Consider the following 14712-nt stretch of genomic DNA (forward strand, 5'->3'; position numbering starts at 1 on the left):
CCTAGCACTCATTGGGTGCAAGATGGAGAAAATAAAATCAGGATAGGATGCTAATCCATCACATGGTGCACATATGTACTTGTGTACTTGCAGGCAACATGATGAATTTCCAATTCACCTACAACAGTATTTTAGGACTAGAAAGGAAACTATAGTATCCAATCACCCCCCACATACACATATGTAGGGAGGACATGAGGATTTTGTTGAGAATCAAAGTGGAGAATAAAGTGCTGTGAGATAGTGAAGCTATCTGCTTTGATACCGTACATACTGTACAAACACATACCTCACAACTAACATTGAAAGTTATTCCTGTGACACTGTTTTTGCATAAACAGACACAAACTATGCAATATTCTACTAAGTATAATTGAACAAAGTTAATGTAGCTGATGAAAGTCAAATTAAAAGCAACATTCTAACATAGAGAAAAGAAAAAAGCAATGTATAAATGGAATATAAATGGTTCTTAGCAACTTTTCTCTTTTGAAAGCTAAACCTTGAGTGTGTCTTAATGTTCGTGTTAGGCACGACAGGCACGTCAAACCGAAGGTTTACCGGAATATAGAAAAAAAGTGCTCTGCATGACTGAAGAGGCAACGTCACCTCTATGGGTCTCAGCGACGATCACAGAAGAAACCAATTGTGGCATTCCAATATACAAAACAAAACTAAAGGGTAAGCAGGATTACAATACAGAGAAAAGTCTCATCCAGCTACCATGTAAGTCGAAGACAATAAGCTATATACGTAGCTACAGTCTATGTTAGGTGAGCGTGCCTTCATAAAGATAGATCGACGTGATACAGTCACTACAATTGTCGTCAAACAAAAGTTCCTATTGGCATAAAGCACTAGTTTTAAGTGTAGAATGGATGCGAAACATGAAAGATAGCTAGCCAAGATTGTCATCTCAACACAGTTTAGTACTTTACAATTCAGTGTAAAAGCGGCATAACAAATGCACAACATATGAATAAAACTAAATTAGCACAATGACTTGTAAGCCACCAGAGATTGGCCAGTTCTTGTTAAGCTTCTCATGTTGTGGTGAGCACTACTTTAAAAAGCTTTAGAAAAGTGTCTTGCGCTTCTTGCACAGTATTCACTGACTGTCTCTTGTCTTTATAAGTTAATGTTAATGCATTTGGGTATCGCATCTGAAATTTTATACCACGTTTGATTAGGTCAGCACAGTAAGGAGACAGCTTCTGTCTGTTTAACTTAATTTGATGAGGTAAATCCTGTGAGAAAGTGAGTTTGTGATTATTCCATACAAACTGTCTGTGTTTACGAGCTGTAACCAAAATCTTCTGGGCATCTTGAAAGTTCAAAATCTTGGTGTAGATCAATCAGGGTACAGTGGTTACTTGACGAGAACGTATGGCTCTGTGTGCTCTTTCTACTACTAGGTTTTCACAGTCGCTGTCTAAAGTGAGAAGTGCTGAAAAAATCTGTTTTGTGATTTTAAGTAAATCTTGGTTATCATATGATTCTGGCAAACCTCTTATTAATATATTGTTGCGGCTTCTCGCTTCCAAGTCCAGGAGTTTATCTTGTATTTCAGTAAGCAGTGAATCTTTAGCACACAAGTCTTTATTTATTGAATCTATTTGGATTTCCATAGTATGATTTTTACCTTCAAGTGTGTCCATCCTATCTGTTATTTGTTTTAATGTTTTGCCAAAGTCTGTAAGCTGAGTAGAAAAACCTTGTATGGCTGAATGAATTGGTTGTAAAGCCATTTTTAAGTGTTCCATATGGAAATTTGAGTCAGTTTTTTCTTTAGCATTTGTTTTTGGAGTGTCACCTACTTGTTTATTGGTTCTGAATCTTTTAGAACTTGTATCTTTCTCCGGAGATGATAATGAAGAGAATTTGGCCTTGGTAGTTTGTGTTTCCATGGTGTCAGAGTTTCCAGCCATGCCTTAGATGAGAGTACTCAAGTAGGATACAGTCAAAGCTACAAACCCCTTGGATGCACGTGGCCCAGGCTACACAGGCTGAGAGAAGTTTAATTTTTTTCCACAAAAGAGATTTGACTGGATTTTTTGATAGAAGAATGATCTTTTCTTAATGACCAGATACACAGTTATTAACTAGACCAAATCCTGTGAGAACACCACACTGAAAGTTGTTTAAATTGTCGGTTTTTAGCTGATTTGTGAGGAGCTTCATGTGAAAGGTGTCAACTAGACGACCACCATCTTGGAATCCCCCAGTTTCTTCTTCTTGACAATGTAAACATATTCAGTCACTTTTCTTTTTAAATGGCATATTTTTTTTACTGGCAATTTATCTGTTACCAGTCTCCACAAAAATTTTGATACTCTACTTTCTTATTATACAATTTCCTTCTTATTTTTATAGCTTTATTTTTTTTCATCTTTTAATATTTCCCAAGGTTTTACACAGTAATGTTTTATTATTATATACTTATGCCGTATTTTTCTTTCTTTTTATATATCATCAATTTTTATTTTCCACAAAAATAATTTTTCTCTATAACATTTTACTTCTTTGCTTACATGCCATTTTTCTCTTTTATACCATACCCAAAAACTTATCATACTTATATTTATACAAATTTACTACTAATCTCTCATCTTTTTCATTTATCCACTTTTAACACATTCTACAAATTTAATGAAACAGCATATATCACTGGGTTAATTAACCCTAAACCTCCTTCCTCTATTTACACAAAAAAACTATTCTTTTTACTAGGTTTAATCTAGAAACTCATATAAATAAAAAATATCTGCAGTAATTGTTTTTCAAATACTGTTGGCAATAGAAATACGCTTGCTATATATATTTTCCCATCAGTACAAAATTTATCAAATAAGACTTTTTTCTGAATGATAATTTATATGTTCTTCAGAAAGGACACCTTTATTCCCAAATTTTATACCTAACAGAGAAACTCATTCGTTGTAAAATATATACCCCCTATCTTTACTACATGACCTGAGCCAAGTTTCTGCTTGTTTGCATCACATAAACCTTTATTAAAGCCATCCCCATCATCTCCAGACACTCATCCGTGCAAATTATTACTTCTTTTATCCAAATTTTATTTTTGCAATTATTATAATGTCATCTGCATATGTTAACAGGACTGTAATTCTTAACCCTTCAGGTGTTATATATCCCACCTCCTTCATTTTGTAATTTATTTCACATACTATCACATGCATACCTAATGGCAAGAGTATACAACTCATTGGGCATCCCTGTCTTATACCACTCTTCATATGCACCTCTTGTCTTAACCAGCCATTTACAAGTATTTTTAATTTATCACTATACGCTGACATACATATTTCCTAACTTCCTCACTTATATTACATTCTTTCATTATTACCCATAAGATTTCATCATGCCCATTTGTATCAAATGCCTTATTAAGGTCTCCTATCATGATTTTTGCTTCTTTTCAATTCATACGATCATCCACAATTCCTCTATCATTAATAATTCATGACATCCCTTCCCCTTTATACTATATGTACTATATTCTATAATATTTTCAATTTTAGTTTCAAATCTCTTTTGTATTATTTTCATAAAAATCTTACTATTATTCAATAATATTGGTCTCCATGTTTTTAATTGCCTTCTATCTTTCTTCTTCCACATGAATTTAACTATTCCATTACATAATTCCTCATACACAAAACCTTAATTTAACCATTCATTCAAAATCTTTAATTTTTTTTGCCAGTTCATTAAATTTTTATACATTTCATACCCTATTACATCTGGTCCTACAGATGAATCTATATCTACTTGTCCCAATACTTTATCTAGCTCAAATAAAGAAATCTCCTTGTCCAACTCCTTATTCTCTTTTTGTGTTACCTTTTTTCATGTATCATGTTTTTTTCACTACCTTCTGTTTTTTCTTTACACATTTATTGTACATATTATAATAAAATGTTCATAATCTTTTCTGGGTTCTTTCAATTTCTCCTTTTACATTTTTTATTTTTCTCATTACATTACCATCTTCCTTACTAATCTACTCAAATAACTTGATACTTCTTCTCTTTTTCCTTGTAAAAAAATGTATTTTCTTAAATAATTGTATTTCTTCTTGAATTCTTTCATATATAATTATTTTCTTTGTCAAAGTACTTTATATCATTATGCTCTGAATCTTCCAAGCAATCATTATATGTTCTTTTATATTTTTCTTTGCTACTTTTCTCACATCATTTCGCCACTGTAAATAACATTTTTTATATTTTTGTTTAAATATCCACAATTCAGACCAAGTTTTATAAAATGTTCTCATATTAATATGTAATATGATTTCCATAACTGGATTACTAATCTGTTTCCTTCTTCATTCTATGCTTTCTCATTTACCCATTTTATTATTTTGCCTATTTTATATATTCCTTCTTTTCCTTTATATTGTTAGATGATCAGAAAATCCTGTTTCAACTGCTCCCCTTTCTCCTATAACTAAACCTCCTGATATTTTAAAATAACCTATTTCAGTTCTATGCATACCCATTTTATAAGTCCATTAATTTTTGTCCCAAAATTTTAATTTACCACATTTTATAACTTCTAACATTTTTCTTAAATGATTTCCTTTTTTTCACTTGCCTTTTAAATAACAATTAAAGTCTAATTATTATAATATTCATACTTAGCAGTATGTAGTCTAAAATCTGATGAAATGAGCTTTTCTTTTCTTTACAATTAGTATAAGTATATAACATTATAATTCTATATATTTGTTCTTTCTATTTTTAAATCTACAATGGTTAATCTTCACAGTTTGTTAAAGTTGCATCTAGTATCTTTACTGTATTTCTACAGAATATGGCTATTGCAGAACACCTCTCATTTCCCAAATTCCAGGTTATCCTTCCTCCACATAGTTTTCCTGTTTGTAATTGTTCTTCATTTGTTAAAAATCTTGTGTCTTCTAATATAATTACATCTACATCCCATGTGTTACACCCCTCCAAAATCCCTATTATTCTTATTATATTCTTAATACTATTCACATTTACAGAAAGCACTCTACTTTTTTTCATTTTCCCTTTTGTTATTTTCACGATTTCATAGGTTCAAAGCTAACTACTAGGCTGGTTGCCTTAATGGGCCATTCTAAGCCTATCCAATTTCCTTCTCAAAGATATGGGAAGGTCAGCACTGAACCTTGTGTCTGTAAATCAAACACCTTAACCATTACACCAACCCTCAACCATTAGCTGTATATACATTTATTTCATCCATTTCCTTTTGTTTTTCTTTTGCATATGTCACTTTAAATTTTCCTTTTCAGTCTTTTACCCCTTTATCAATAGAATTTTTTTCTTTTACTGCCTCCCAATTTAAGTATTCTTCATCACTTATTGCAGACCCTTCTTCTTTGTCTTCTCTATTATTTTTGTCTAGTCTAATTTTTCTTATGTTTTTACTACTTCTAAAATTCTTCTCTTTTTCATTTTATTCTCTTTTTTTTTACTCTTTCTTATTTTTATTTTTCAATCCATCCATAAATGTCCAGGTTTATTACATTTATAACATGTCAATTAATATTTTTTGCATCATGTTCCATTTTCCCACAAATATAATATTTTCTTTTATAACAGTTGCTTATCAAATGTCCTTCTTTTCTGCAAAAAAAAAAAAAAAACATATTTTGGGTCATCCCCAGGATTTTACAACACCCCTGTTCCCCACCACATGTATCATGCTCGGTATTTATATAATTGTTTTTTTTTTTTTTATTTTTAACACAGTATTACAATCCCATCCACCAGGTCATAAGCTCTTTTTATCAGAAACTTTTGCAATGCTCAGTACTTCTTTACATAAAGTTTTCAAATGCCTTTTCAAAGTCTCTCTTTCCACTCTGTTAGAAACTGTACATTAATTTTATTTTTGTTTCCCTGTTAAATATATTTCTCACACAAAGATTCCATGGGTTACAGTTTTTCTTTTTTCCATATTCTCCAATAACATTTTTCATTGAAAAAACAGTCTCAACTATAATGTCATAAAATGCCTCTTTGTTAATAAGAATAAATGCTCTTATATCATGTGCTTTTACAACCAAAGGCGCTATTAAATTGTCCCACTCTTTATACCTGTCCATTTCCTTGTTTTCCTTACTTTGAATCCTTACCACAAATGTCCATTTTTCACTTTCTTCTGCCTTTATCTTTCCTGCTACTCCCTTTGCCGTCTTTTACTTTCTCTGCATATGTTTTCTTTTTAATTTCACCACTATTCTTCAGGATTGTCTCTGCATCCTCCTTTTGTTTTTACTTCATGATATCCATCCAATAAATGTCTCCTACATTTCCTGGCTCACTCTGCATCACAATTTAAGTAAAATCCAAAACAAGGGCTCCAAGCCAACAAATAACTAAATAACAAGGTGGTCCCAAAGGAAGAGCGCGGTAAAAAACTATAATATGTCCTTTAATGAACAATAAAACACATGGACAGTACATGACATTCGTCAAGGTACTATACAACAAAACGAATCAGACAAAAACAGATCAATGGATCTAGCGCTTTCATCCACCGACATGTGGATTTCTTCAGGATCAATTAATCAATTATGTTGACTAGTTTATATCTTTTTTTTGGCGCCAAAATTCAAAATAGTAACAATGTGAACCTAGGTGTTTCATCCATTCCAATTAATATATCCATAGCACTCCAAAGAATATAATACAAGCGCTAAACTATGCTATATAGTGCTACTGTCACACAAAATGGTCCATACTTAACATATATCGTTAAATGCACTTTCCAAATAATGCTTTACCTAAGAGTGTACAAATAAAAATGTTCGTTCATAAAACACTAATAATCTATATCATGTTTTCGTATTAAAAATTATAAGATAATGCAATATCTAAAACCTAATGTAAATCTTTGATATTTAATGTGCATTTAATATCTCTTTAAATTTTATAAATTAATAATATAATATATACCAATACTCTATGGGAATATAAAAATGCAATAATAATGAATAATAAATATATGAATAAATATTTGAGTAAAATTCCTTATATAAATATGGTTCTAAGTACTATGTTTAAAAACTTATGTACTTCAAGCCATACACATTTTGTACTGTAATGTACCACCTAAAATGTTCTATGTAAAAATATGTGTAGTTGTAAACCAAAATAATTATTGTAACAACTGTAGTATTGGTTTTATACTAATATATTCATTTAATCCAGGTAGTGTGGATGCATCTGTTAAAAATTGCCATTTCATCTCTCTCTCAGACAGTAATGCCTTCATATTGCCTCCTCTTATGTTCATTCTTACTTGTTCTGTTATAGCAAATTTATAACCATGGCTATGTTCCGTGGCTTCTATATGCCTATATAATGCATTTTTACTGTCTTTTTTCTTAATGGCATATAGATGCTCATATATTCGCCTCTTAAATGTTCGTTCAGTTTTTCCTATTTAAAAACTGCTACATCCTTGACATATAGCCATGTATATAATATATTTTCTGTTGCAATTACCTCTTTTAAATGTTATTCTAGTCCTGTTAGTATTTCCCAAAATGAGCCCATCACTCTCTAATATGTAGTGGCAATATCTACAGCATCCACACTTTCTCGTACCTTTAACTTGAGTTCGACTACTTTCACCTCCATTGTTATTCTCTAGTATGAGCTTCATATTAGTTCCCATTTTGTACACAAATATAGGTACACTTAATGTTATATCTATTGAGTTGAGAAGCTTAAAAGATGTGTTTTAATTGACATATGTAATAGTTTCACTGGGCTGTTTTTAAATAAAATATTAGTTAGTTGAATATATTATTTTTATTTTTATTTTACTGCTAATGAGCTTAGACTATGTTTATTGACTTTAATTAGTTTGCTTAATTGGTTAATTGTAGCAAAGGGCTTCTATAAAAGACAATGAAAATTGTTTGTATGATTGTAACCTGATGAAGCACAACTTGTTTGTGTGAAAGCGCTTGTTCCTGTTTTTTTCTACAATAAATGCTACTTGGATTATATCGTGGTGGTTTCAAGCAATTTCTTCAATAGGTACATCACCCACTATATCCCTCAAAGTACTATCTACTGTTAACATATTCCAATACCTCCTTATTATCTGTTTTATTAGGGCAGCTTGAGGGCTATATTCCAATATACATGCTCGTTTATAGTCCATTCTGTTTTCATCACTTGTACTTCTAGTGGTTACATATTTTCCTAATACTGGGTAAAATTTTTTCCCCCATTCTCCTATTACATATCTCTTCATTTCATTCATCAATTTAGGGGGATACCCTCTGGTTCTAAAGAGTCCGCTTATAAATTATATTTCTTCCAACATATCACTGTATTCAGAAGTCATTCTTGCAGCTCTTATACATTGTCCCTTGAATATACTTTTCTTTGTCTTATAGGGGTGATTGCTAGTATATTCCAAATAATTGTTTGAAAATGTGTTTTTCCTATGTATACGAGATGTAAAACTCCCTTCTTTGTTTGATACAAAGGTATCAAAATATGCTATCCCTTTGCCACTATAATTATAAGTAAATTTAAAATAGTGGCTTGTATCATTTAAATATCCTACAAATTCCTCTATTTTTGTTTCTGGTCCTTCCCATAAAATAAAAATGTCGTCCAAAAATCTATTCTTCCATCTAATAATACTTCTTCTAAATACATGTCTATCCGTCTGTATCCTATGTTGATCTCATTCATTGATATAAATAATTACCAGACTCAACTAAAATTTCAAACATTTTGTTTATGTATTCATTCTGGTCATATAATACTATCCCTCCCCCCTTGTCCGGTTTCATAATTCTTACAGATTTATCCTGTTTTAACCGTTGAATTAATAGATGCTCATCCTTACTTAAGTTACTTTTTTCCTTGTTATAGCCTAAGTTTTTCTCTAATGAATAAATTTCTTTGGCTACCAGTTTTTCGTACATAGCCACATTGGGGTGGGCCGGGGGTATATAGGTACTCTTTTTCTTTAACTTTGTTGTGTTAATATCCCCTGTGTCAGAGTTATTGTTGAAGTGTATGGCTAAATTAATCTTCCTTAAGTACTTTTTGATCTCTATAATACTGTCTACCACTTTAAAACGAGTTCTAGGAACATATTTCATTCATTTTGAGAAAAGTGTAAAAAAATTCATCACTGATATCCATTCCTATGTAATTAAAAATGTTAAATTCATTTTTGCTAACAATAATGTCCTTGGTGTCCTCTCTTTCTAATGAAATATCTTTAGTCTTGTCTAATTCTGTATTACTATGTTTCAACCCTTCATCATATTTTACTAGTAATTTTCCATCCATTCCGGATTGTATGTACGCCTCTGTCCTCTCCCCCCTCTGTTCTCTCTCCATTTCCAATTCCTTTCCCAATTTACTTTTGTACTTGGGTTTCCTCCCCTGTAATAATTTCCATTACCTCTGTGTTTACCATATTTTACATTATTGTTTTTGTTTTCTTCCTCTGTTTCATCATAACTCCCTCTAAAATTCCCTAGATCTTTTTTCCAAGGATATACAAAATTGTTCTTATAATCATTGATATCCCTTTCTATTTTTTTACATTTCCTTTGTATTATACTGTTTGCTTTTCGTTCTGCCTCTGTAAATTGTTTCCGATATAAATTTTCCCATTGGTCAAACAACTGATCTTCAGCTATAGCTTTGTTGAGCTTTTCCACCTTTTCTATAGTTTTACATAATTTCTCATCGTTTTTCGTTAACAAAAGTTTCATAAAATCAAACCTAAACTGGTCAAATAATGACTCAAATTCTTTACATGTTTGGTCATTAAGTAAAATTCCCATAGGTTTTTTTAAAAAATCTTAGTCCCTTAGGGACTATTTTTAATGTCAAGCATTTATGTAAATAAGCATTATCTATTTTGATCCCCCTAATAATATTTAAATTCTTTCCCAATGAGTATACTAAATCTCGTAAAGTGCCACTACAATTGTCATAATCAGTAACATCATGCAAACCCACTTGGTCCACATTGTCAAAACATATATCTGTAGTTATAAAATTGTCCAAATTGTCCATTCTAAATGCTCGTTTGTTATTTTTGTCTTTATTATTATTGTCACTAGCTTTTGCTCTAGGGCTCGAGCTATGTCGTACAGTACCTTCCTCGTTGCATCTCTGTGAAGCAATAGTAGAATATGTTTTTCCAGCCATATTACGTTTAGGTTTAGTCCCTATATGCCTGGATTCATCGTCGATATTGTACAAGGAGAAATCAATGGAAACTCCTTTTCCGTCAGCCTACTCTTGCCTAAAGCTCTGCCATTCACCTCCAAGGAATGTCTATGTGTAGATGTCAAGGTCTTTAAATGCTGTCCGTTAGGTATTTCAAATTCCAACTCGCTGGAACTTTGATTTTATGAAACTTTTGTTAAAGAAAAATGATGAGAAATTATGTAAAACTATAGAAAAGGTGGAAAAGCTCAACAAAGCTATAGCTGAAGATCAGTTATTTGACCAATGGGAAAATTTATATCAGAAACAATTTACAGAGGCAGAACGAAAAGCAAACAGTATAATACAAAGGAAATGTAAAAAAATAGAAAGAGGTATCAATGATTATAAGAACAATTTTGTATATCCTTGGAAAAAAGATCTAGGGAATTTTAGAGGGAGTTATGATGAAATAGAGGAAGAAAACAAAAACAATAATGTAAAATATGGTAAACACAGAGGTAATGGAAATTTTTACAGGGGTGGAAACCCAAGTACAAAAGTAAATTGGGAAAGGAATTGGAAATGGAGAGAGAACAGAGGGGGGAGAGGACAGAGGCATACATACAATCCGGAATGGATGGAAAATTACTAGTAAAATATGATGAAGGGTTGAAACATAGTAATACAGAATTAGACAAGACTAAAGATATTTCATTAGAAAGAGAGGACACCAAGGACATTATTGTTAGCAAAAATGAATTTAATATTTTTAATTACATAGGAATGGATATCAGTGATGAATTTTTTACACTTTTCTCAAAATGAATGAAATATGTTCCTAGAACTCGTTTTAAAGTAGTAGACAGTATTATAGAGATCAAAAAGTACTTAAGGAAGAGTAATTTAGCCATACACTTCAACAATACCTCTGACACAGGGGATATTAACACAACAAAGTCAAAGAAAAAGAGTACCTATAAACCCCCGGCCCACCCCAATGTGGCTATGTACGAAAAACTGGTAGCCAAAGAGAAAAACCTAGGTTATAACAAGGGAAAAAGTAACTTAAGTAAGGATGAGCAACTATTAATTCAACGGTTAAAACAGGATAAATTGGTAAGAATTATGAAACCGGACAAGGGGGGAGGGATAGTATTATATAACCAGAATGAATACATAAACAAAATGTTTGAAATTTTAGTTGAGTCTGGTAATTATACATCTGTATCAATGAATGAGATCAACATAGGATACAGACGGATAGACATGTATTTAGAAGAAGTATTATTAGATGGAAGAATAGATTTAGAAACCTACAATTATTTAACAGTAGAGCACCCCACTTTAGCTACAATAGTGGGGGTTCCCAAAGTACACAAAAATCTAAGAGTCCCACCATTACGACCAATAATATCAGGAAGTCGATCCAAGACATTCCCTATGGGAGTAGCCATAGATACCTGGCTGAAACACATATATAGTAGAATACCCCACTTAATTAAAGATTCTTGGAATTTTTGGGGGAATCTGACACAACAATTATGGAAAGAAGGATTGATTTTTATTACAGTTGATGTTATAGATTTATTTTCTTGCATCCCTAAAGAAGAGGGGTTAGATAGTTTTTACGGGAGTATTAGACGATATTCCCATGTGGATGGGGATCGTATTAACTTGATCATGGAATTCATGACCACCATATTGGAACATAATTATATATATTTTGAAGGCGAGTATTATATGAAGACCCAAGGTGTTGCCATGGGTGCTGCTTGTGCTCCAATATATGCTAATATGGTCATGGTAGAGTGGGAATGTGAAAAATTATTTAAAAGTGAATACTTCAGGTACATAAGGTATTATATGAGATTTTTGGATGACATTTTTATCTTATGGGAAGGACCAGAAACAAAAATAGAGGACTTTATAGGATATTTAAATGATACAAGCCACTATTTTAAATTTACTTATATTTATAGTGGCAAAGGGATAGCATATTTGGATACCTTTGTATCAAACAAAGGAGGGAGTTTTACATCTCGTATACATAGGAAAAACACATTTTCAAACAATTATTTGGAATATAGTAGCAATCACCCCTATAAGACAAAGAAAAGTATATTCAAGGGACAATGTATAAGAGCTGCAAAAATGACTTCTGAATACAGTGATATGTTGGAAGAAATATACTTTATAAGCGGACTCTTTAGAACCAGAGGGTATCCCCCTAAATTGATGAATGAAATTAAGAGATATGTAATAGGGGAATGGGGGAAAAATGTACCCAGTATTAGGAAAATATGTAACCACTAGAAGTACAATTGAAGAAAACAGAATGGACTATAAACGAGCATGTATATTGGAATATAGCCCTCAAGCTGCCCTAATAAAACAGATAATAAGGAGGTATTGGAATATGTTAACAGTAGATAGTACTTTGAGGGATATAGTGGGTGATGTACCTATATTTGTGTACAAAATGGGAACTAATATGAAGCTCATACTAGAGAATAACAATGGAGGTGAAAGTAGTCGAACTCAAGTTAAAGGTACGAGAAAGTGTGGATGCTGTAGATATTGCCAATACATATTAGAGAGTGATGGGCTCATTTTGGGAAATACTAACAGGACTAGAATAACATTTAAAAGAGGTAATTGCAACACAAAATATATTATATACATGGCTATATGTCAAGGATGTAGCAGTTTTTACATAGGAAAAACTGAACGAACATTTAAGAGGCGAATATATGAGCATCTATATGCCATTAAGAAAAAAGACAGTAAAAATGCATTATATAGGCATATAGAAGCCACGGAACATAGCCATGGTTATAAATTTGCTATAATAGAACAAGTAAGAATGAACATAAGAGGAGGCAATATGAAGGCATTACTGTCAGAGAGAGGTGAAATGGCAAATTTTAACAGATGCATCCACACTACCTGGATTAAATGAATATACTAGTAAAAAACCTATACTACAATTGATACAATAATTATTTTGACTTACAACTACACATATTTTACATAGAACATTTTAGGTGGTACATTACAGTACAAAATGTGTATGGCTTGATGTACATAAGTTTTTAAACATAGTACTTAGAACCATATTTATATAAGGAATTTTACTCAAATATTTATTCATATATTTATTATTCATTATAATTGCATTTTTATTTTTATATTCCCATAGAGTATTGGTATATATTATATTATTAATTTATAAAATTTAAAGAGATATTAAATGCACATTAAATATCAAAGATTTACATTAGGTTTTAGATATTGCATTATCTTATAGTTTTTAATACGAAAACATGATATCAATTATTAGTGTTTTATGAACGAACATTTTTATTTGTACACTCTTAGGTAAAGCATTATTTGGAAAGTGCATTTAATGATATATGTTAAGTATGGACCAATTTGTGTGACAGTAGCGCTATATAGCATAGTTTAGCGCTTGTATTATATGCTTTGGAGTGCTATGGATATATTAATTGGAATGGATGAAACACCTAGGTTCACATTGTTACTATTTTGAATTTTGGCACCAAAAAAAAACTAGTCAACATAATTGATTAATTGATCCTGAAGAAATCCACATGTCGGTGGATGAAAGTGCTAGATCCGTTGATCTGCTTTTGTCTGATTTGTTTTGTTTTATAGTACCTTGACGAATGTCATTTACTGTCCGTGTGTTTTGTTGTTCATTAAAGGACGTATTATAGTTTTTTAGCGTGCTCTTCCTTTGGGACCACCTTGTTATTTAGTCATTTCTTTAAGTAAATCATCCTTAACCCTCCCGACTGGAAGGTTGTAATTATACAGCCATCATTTGCCGACTCGTCTCCATCAAACAATTTTCTTTAAAACATTTCCTCAGAATCCTGTATACACTCTCTATCTCAATATTGACTTTCTCCTCTGTTTATCTCACCACTCCATTATTTCCATCTCTCTCTCCATCTGCCTCTATGTTTCTCTAAGCCACCTCTGCACCAAGAATGGAGACAGGAAATGCTCATGCAAAAATATGTCTCACATGCAACAAGAAGAAGTAGGGAAAGTTCCCCAAGGTCCTGGTCAAATTTCACCTAGTTGTATAAATACCACCTAAGGTCTCCACTCAAAGAGGCCAATAGCCTAGTGGGACTAACCCAGTCAACAAAGGATAAATAAAAATAATATATACACAAGAAAATACAAAGATGATCCACATGATGACACTGTGAAATTATAAGAGAAGTGTAAAGATGAAAATAAAAGCTTTTTCCACTAATGATAAATGCTTGCTGAAGGATTACTGAAAGGGACAAGATGCATAATTATAATTTAAAGATGCTCCAAACAAAATTGTATGTCAACTGCACATGAAACACATTGAGTAAAAGCAAGAACAAATGTCCTGGTTAGATTGAAGATCTGTTCCATAATATGTCTGACATGATACAGAAAGTTTTATATGACTGTTTATCAT

The sequence above is a fragment of the Protopterus annectens genome, chromosome 11.part0 (genome assembly GCF_019279795.1).
Source record: "Protopterus annectens isolate FY-2018-M chromosome 11.part0, PAN1.0, whole genome shotgun sequence".
Classification (NCBI taxonomy): Eukaryota; Metazoa; Chordata; order Ceratodontiformes; family Protopteridae; genus Protopterus; species Protopterus annectens.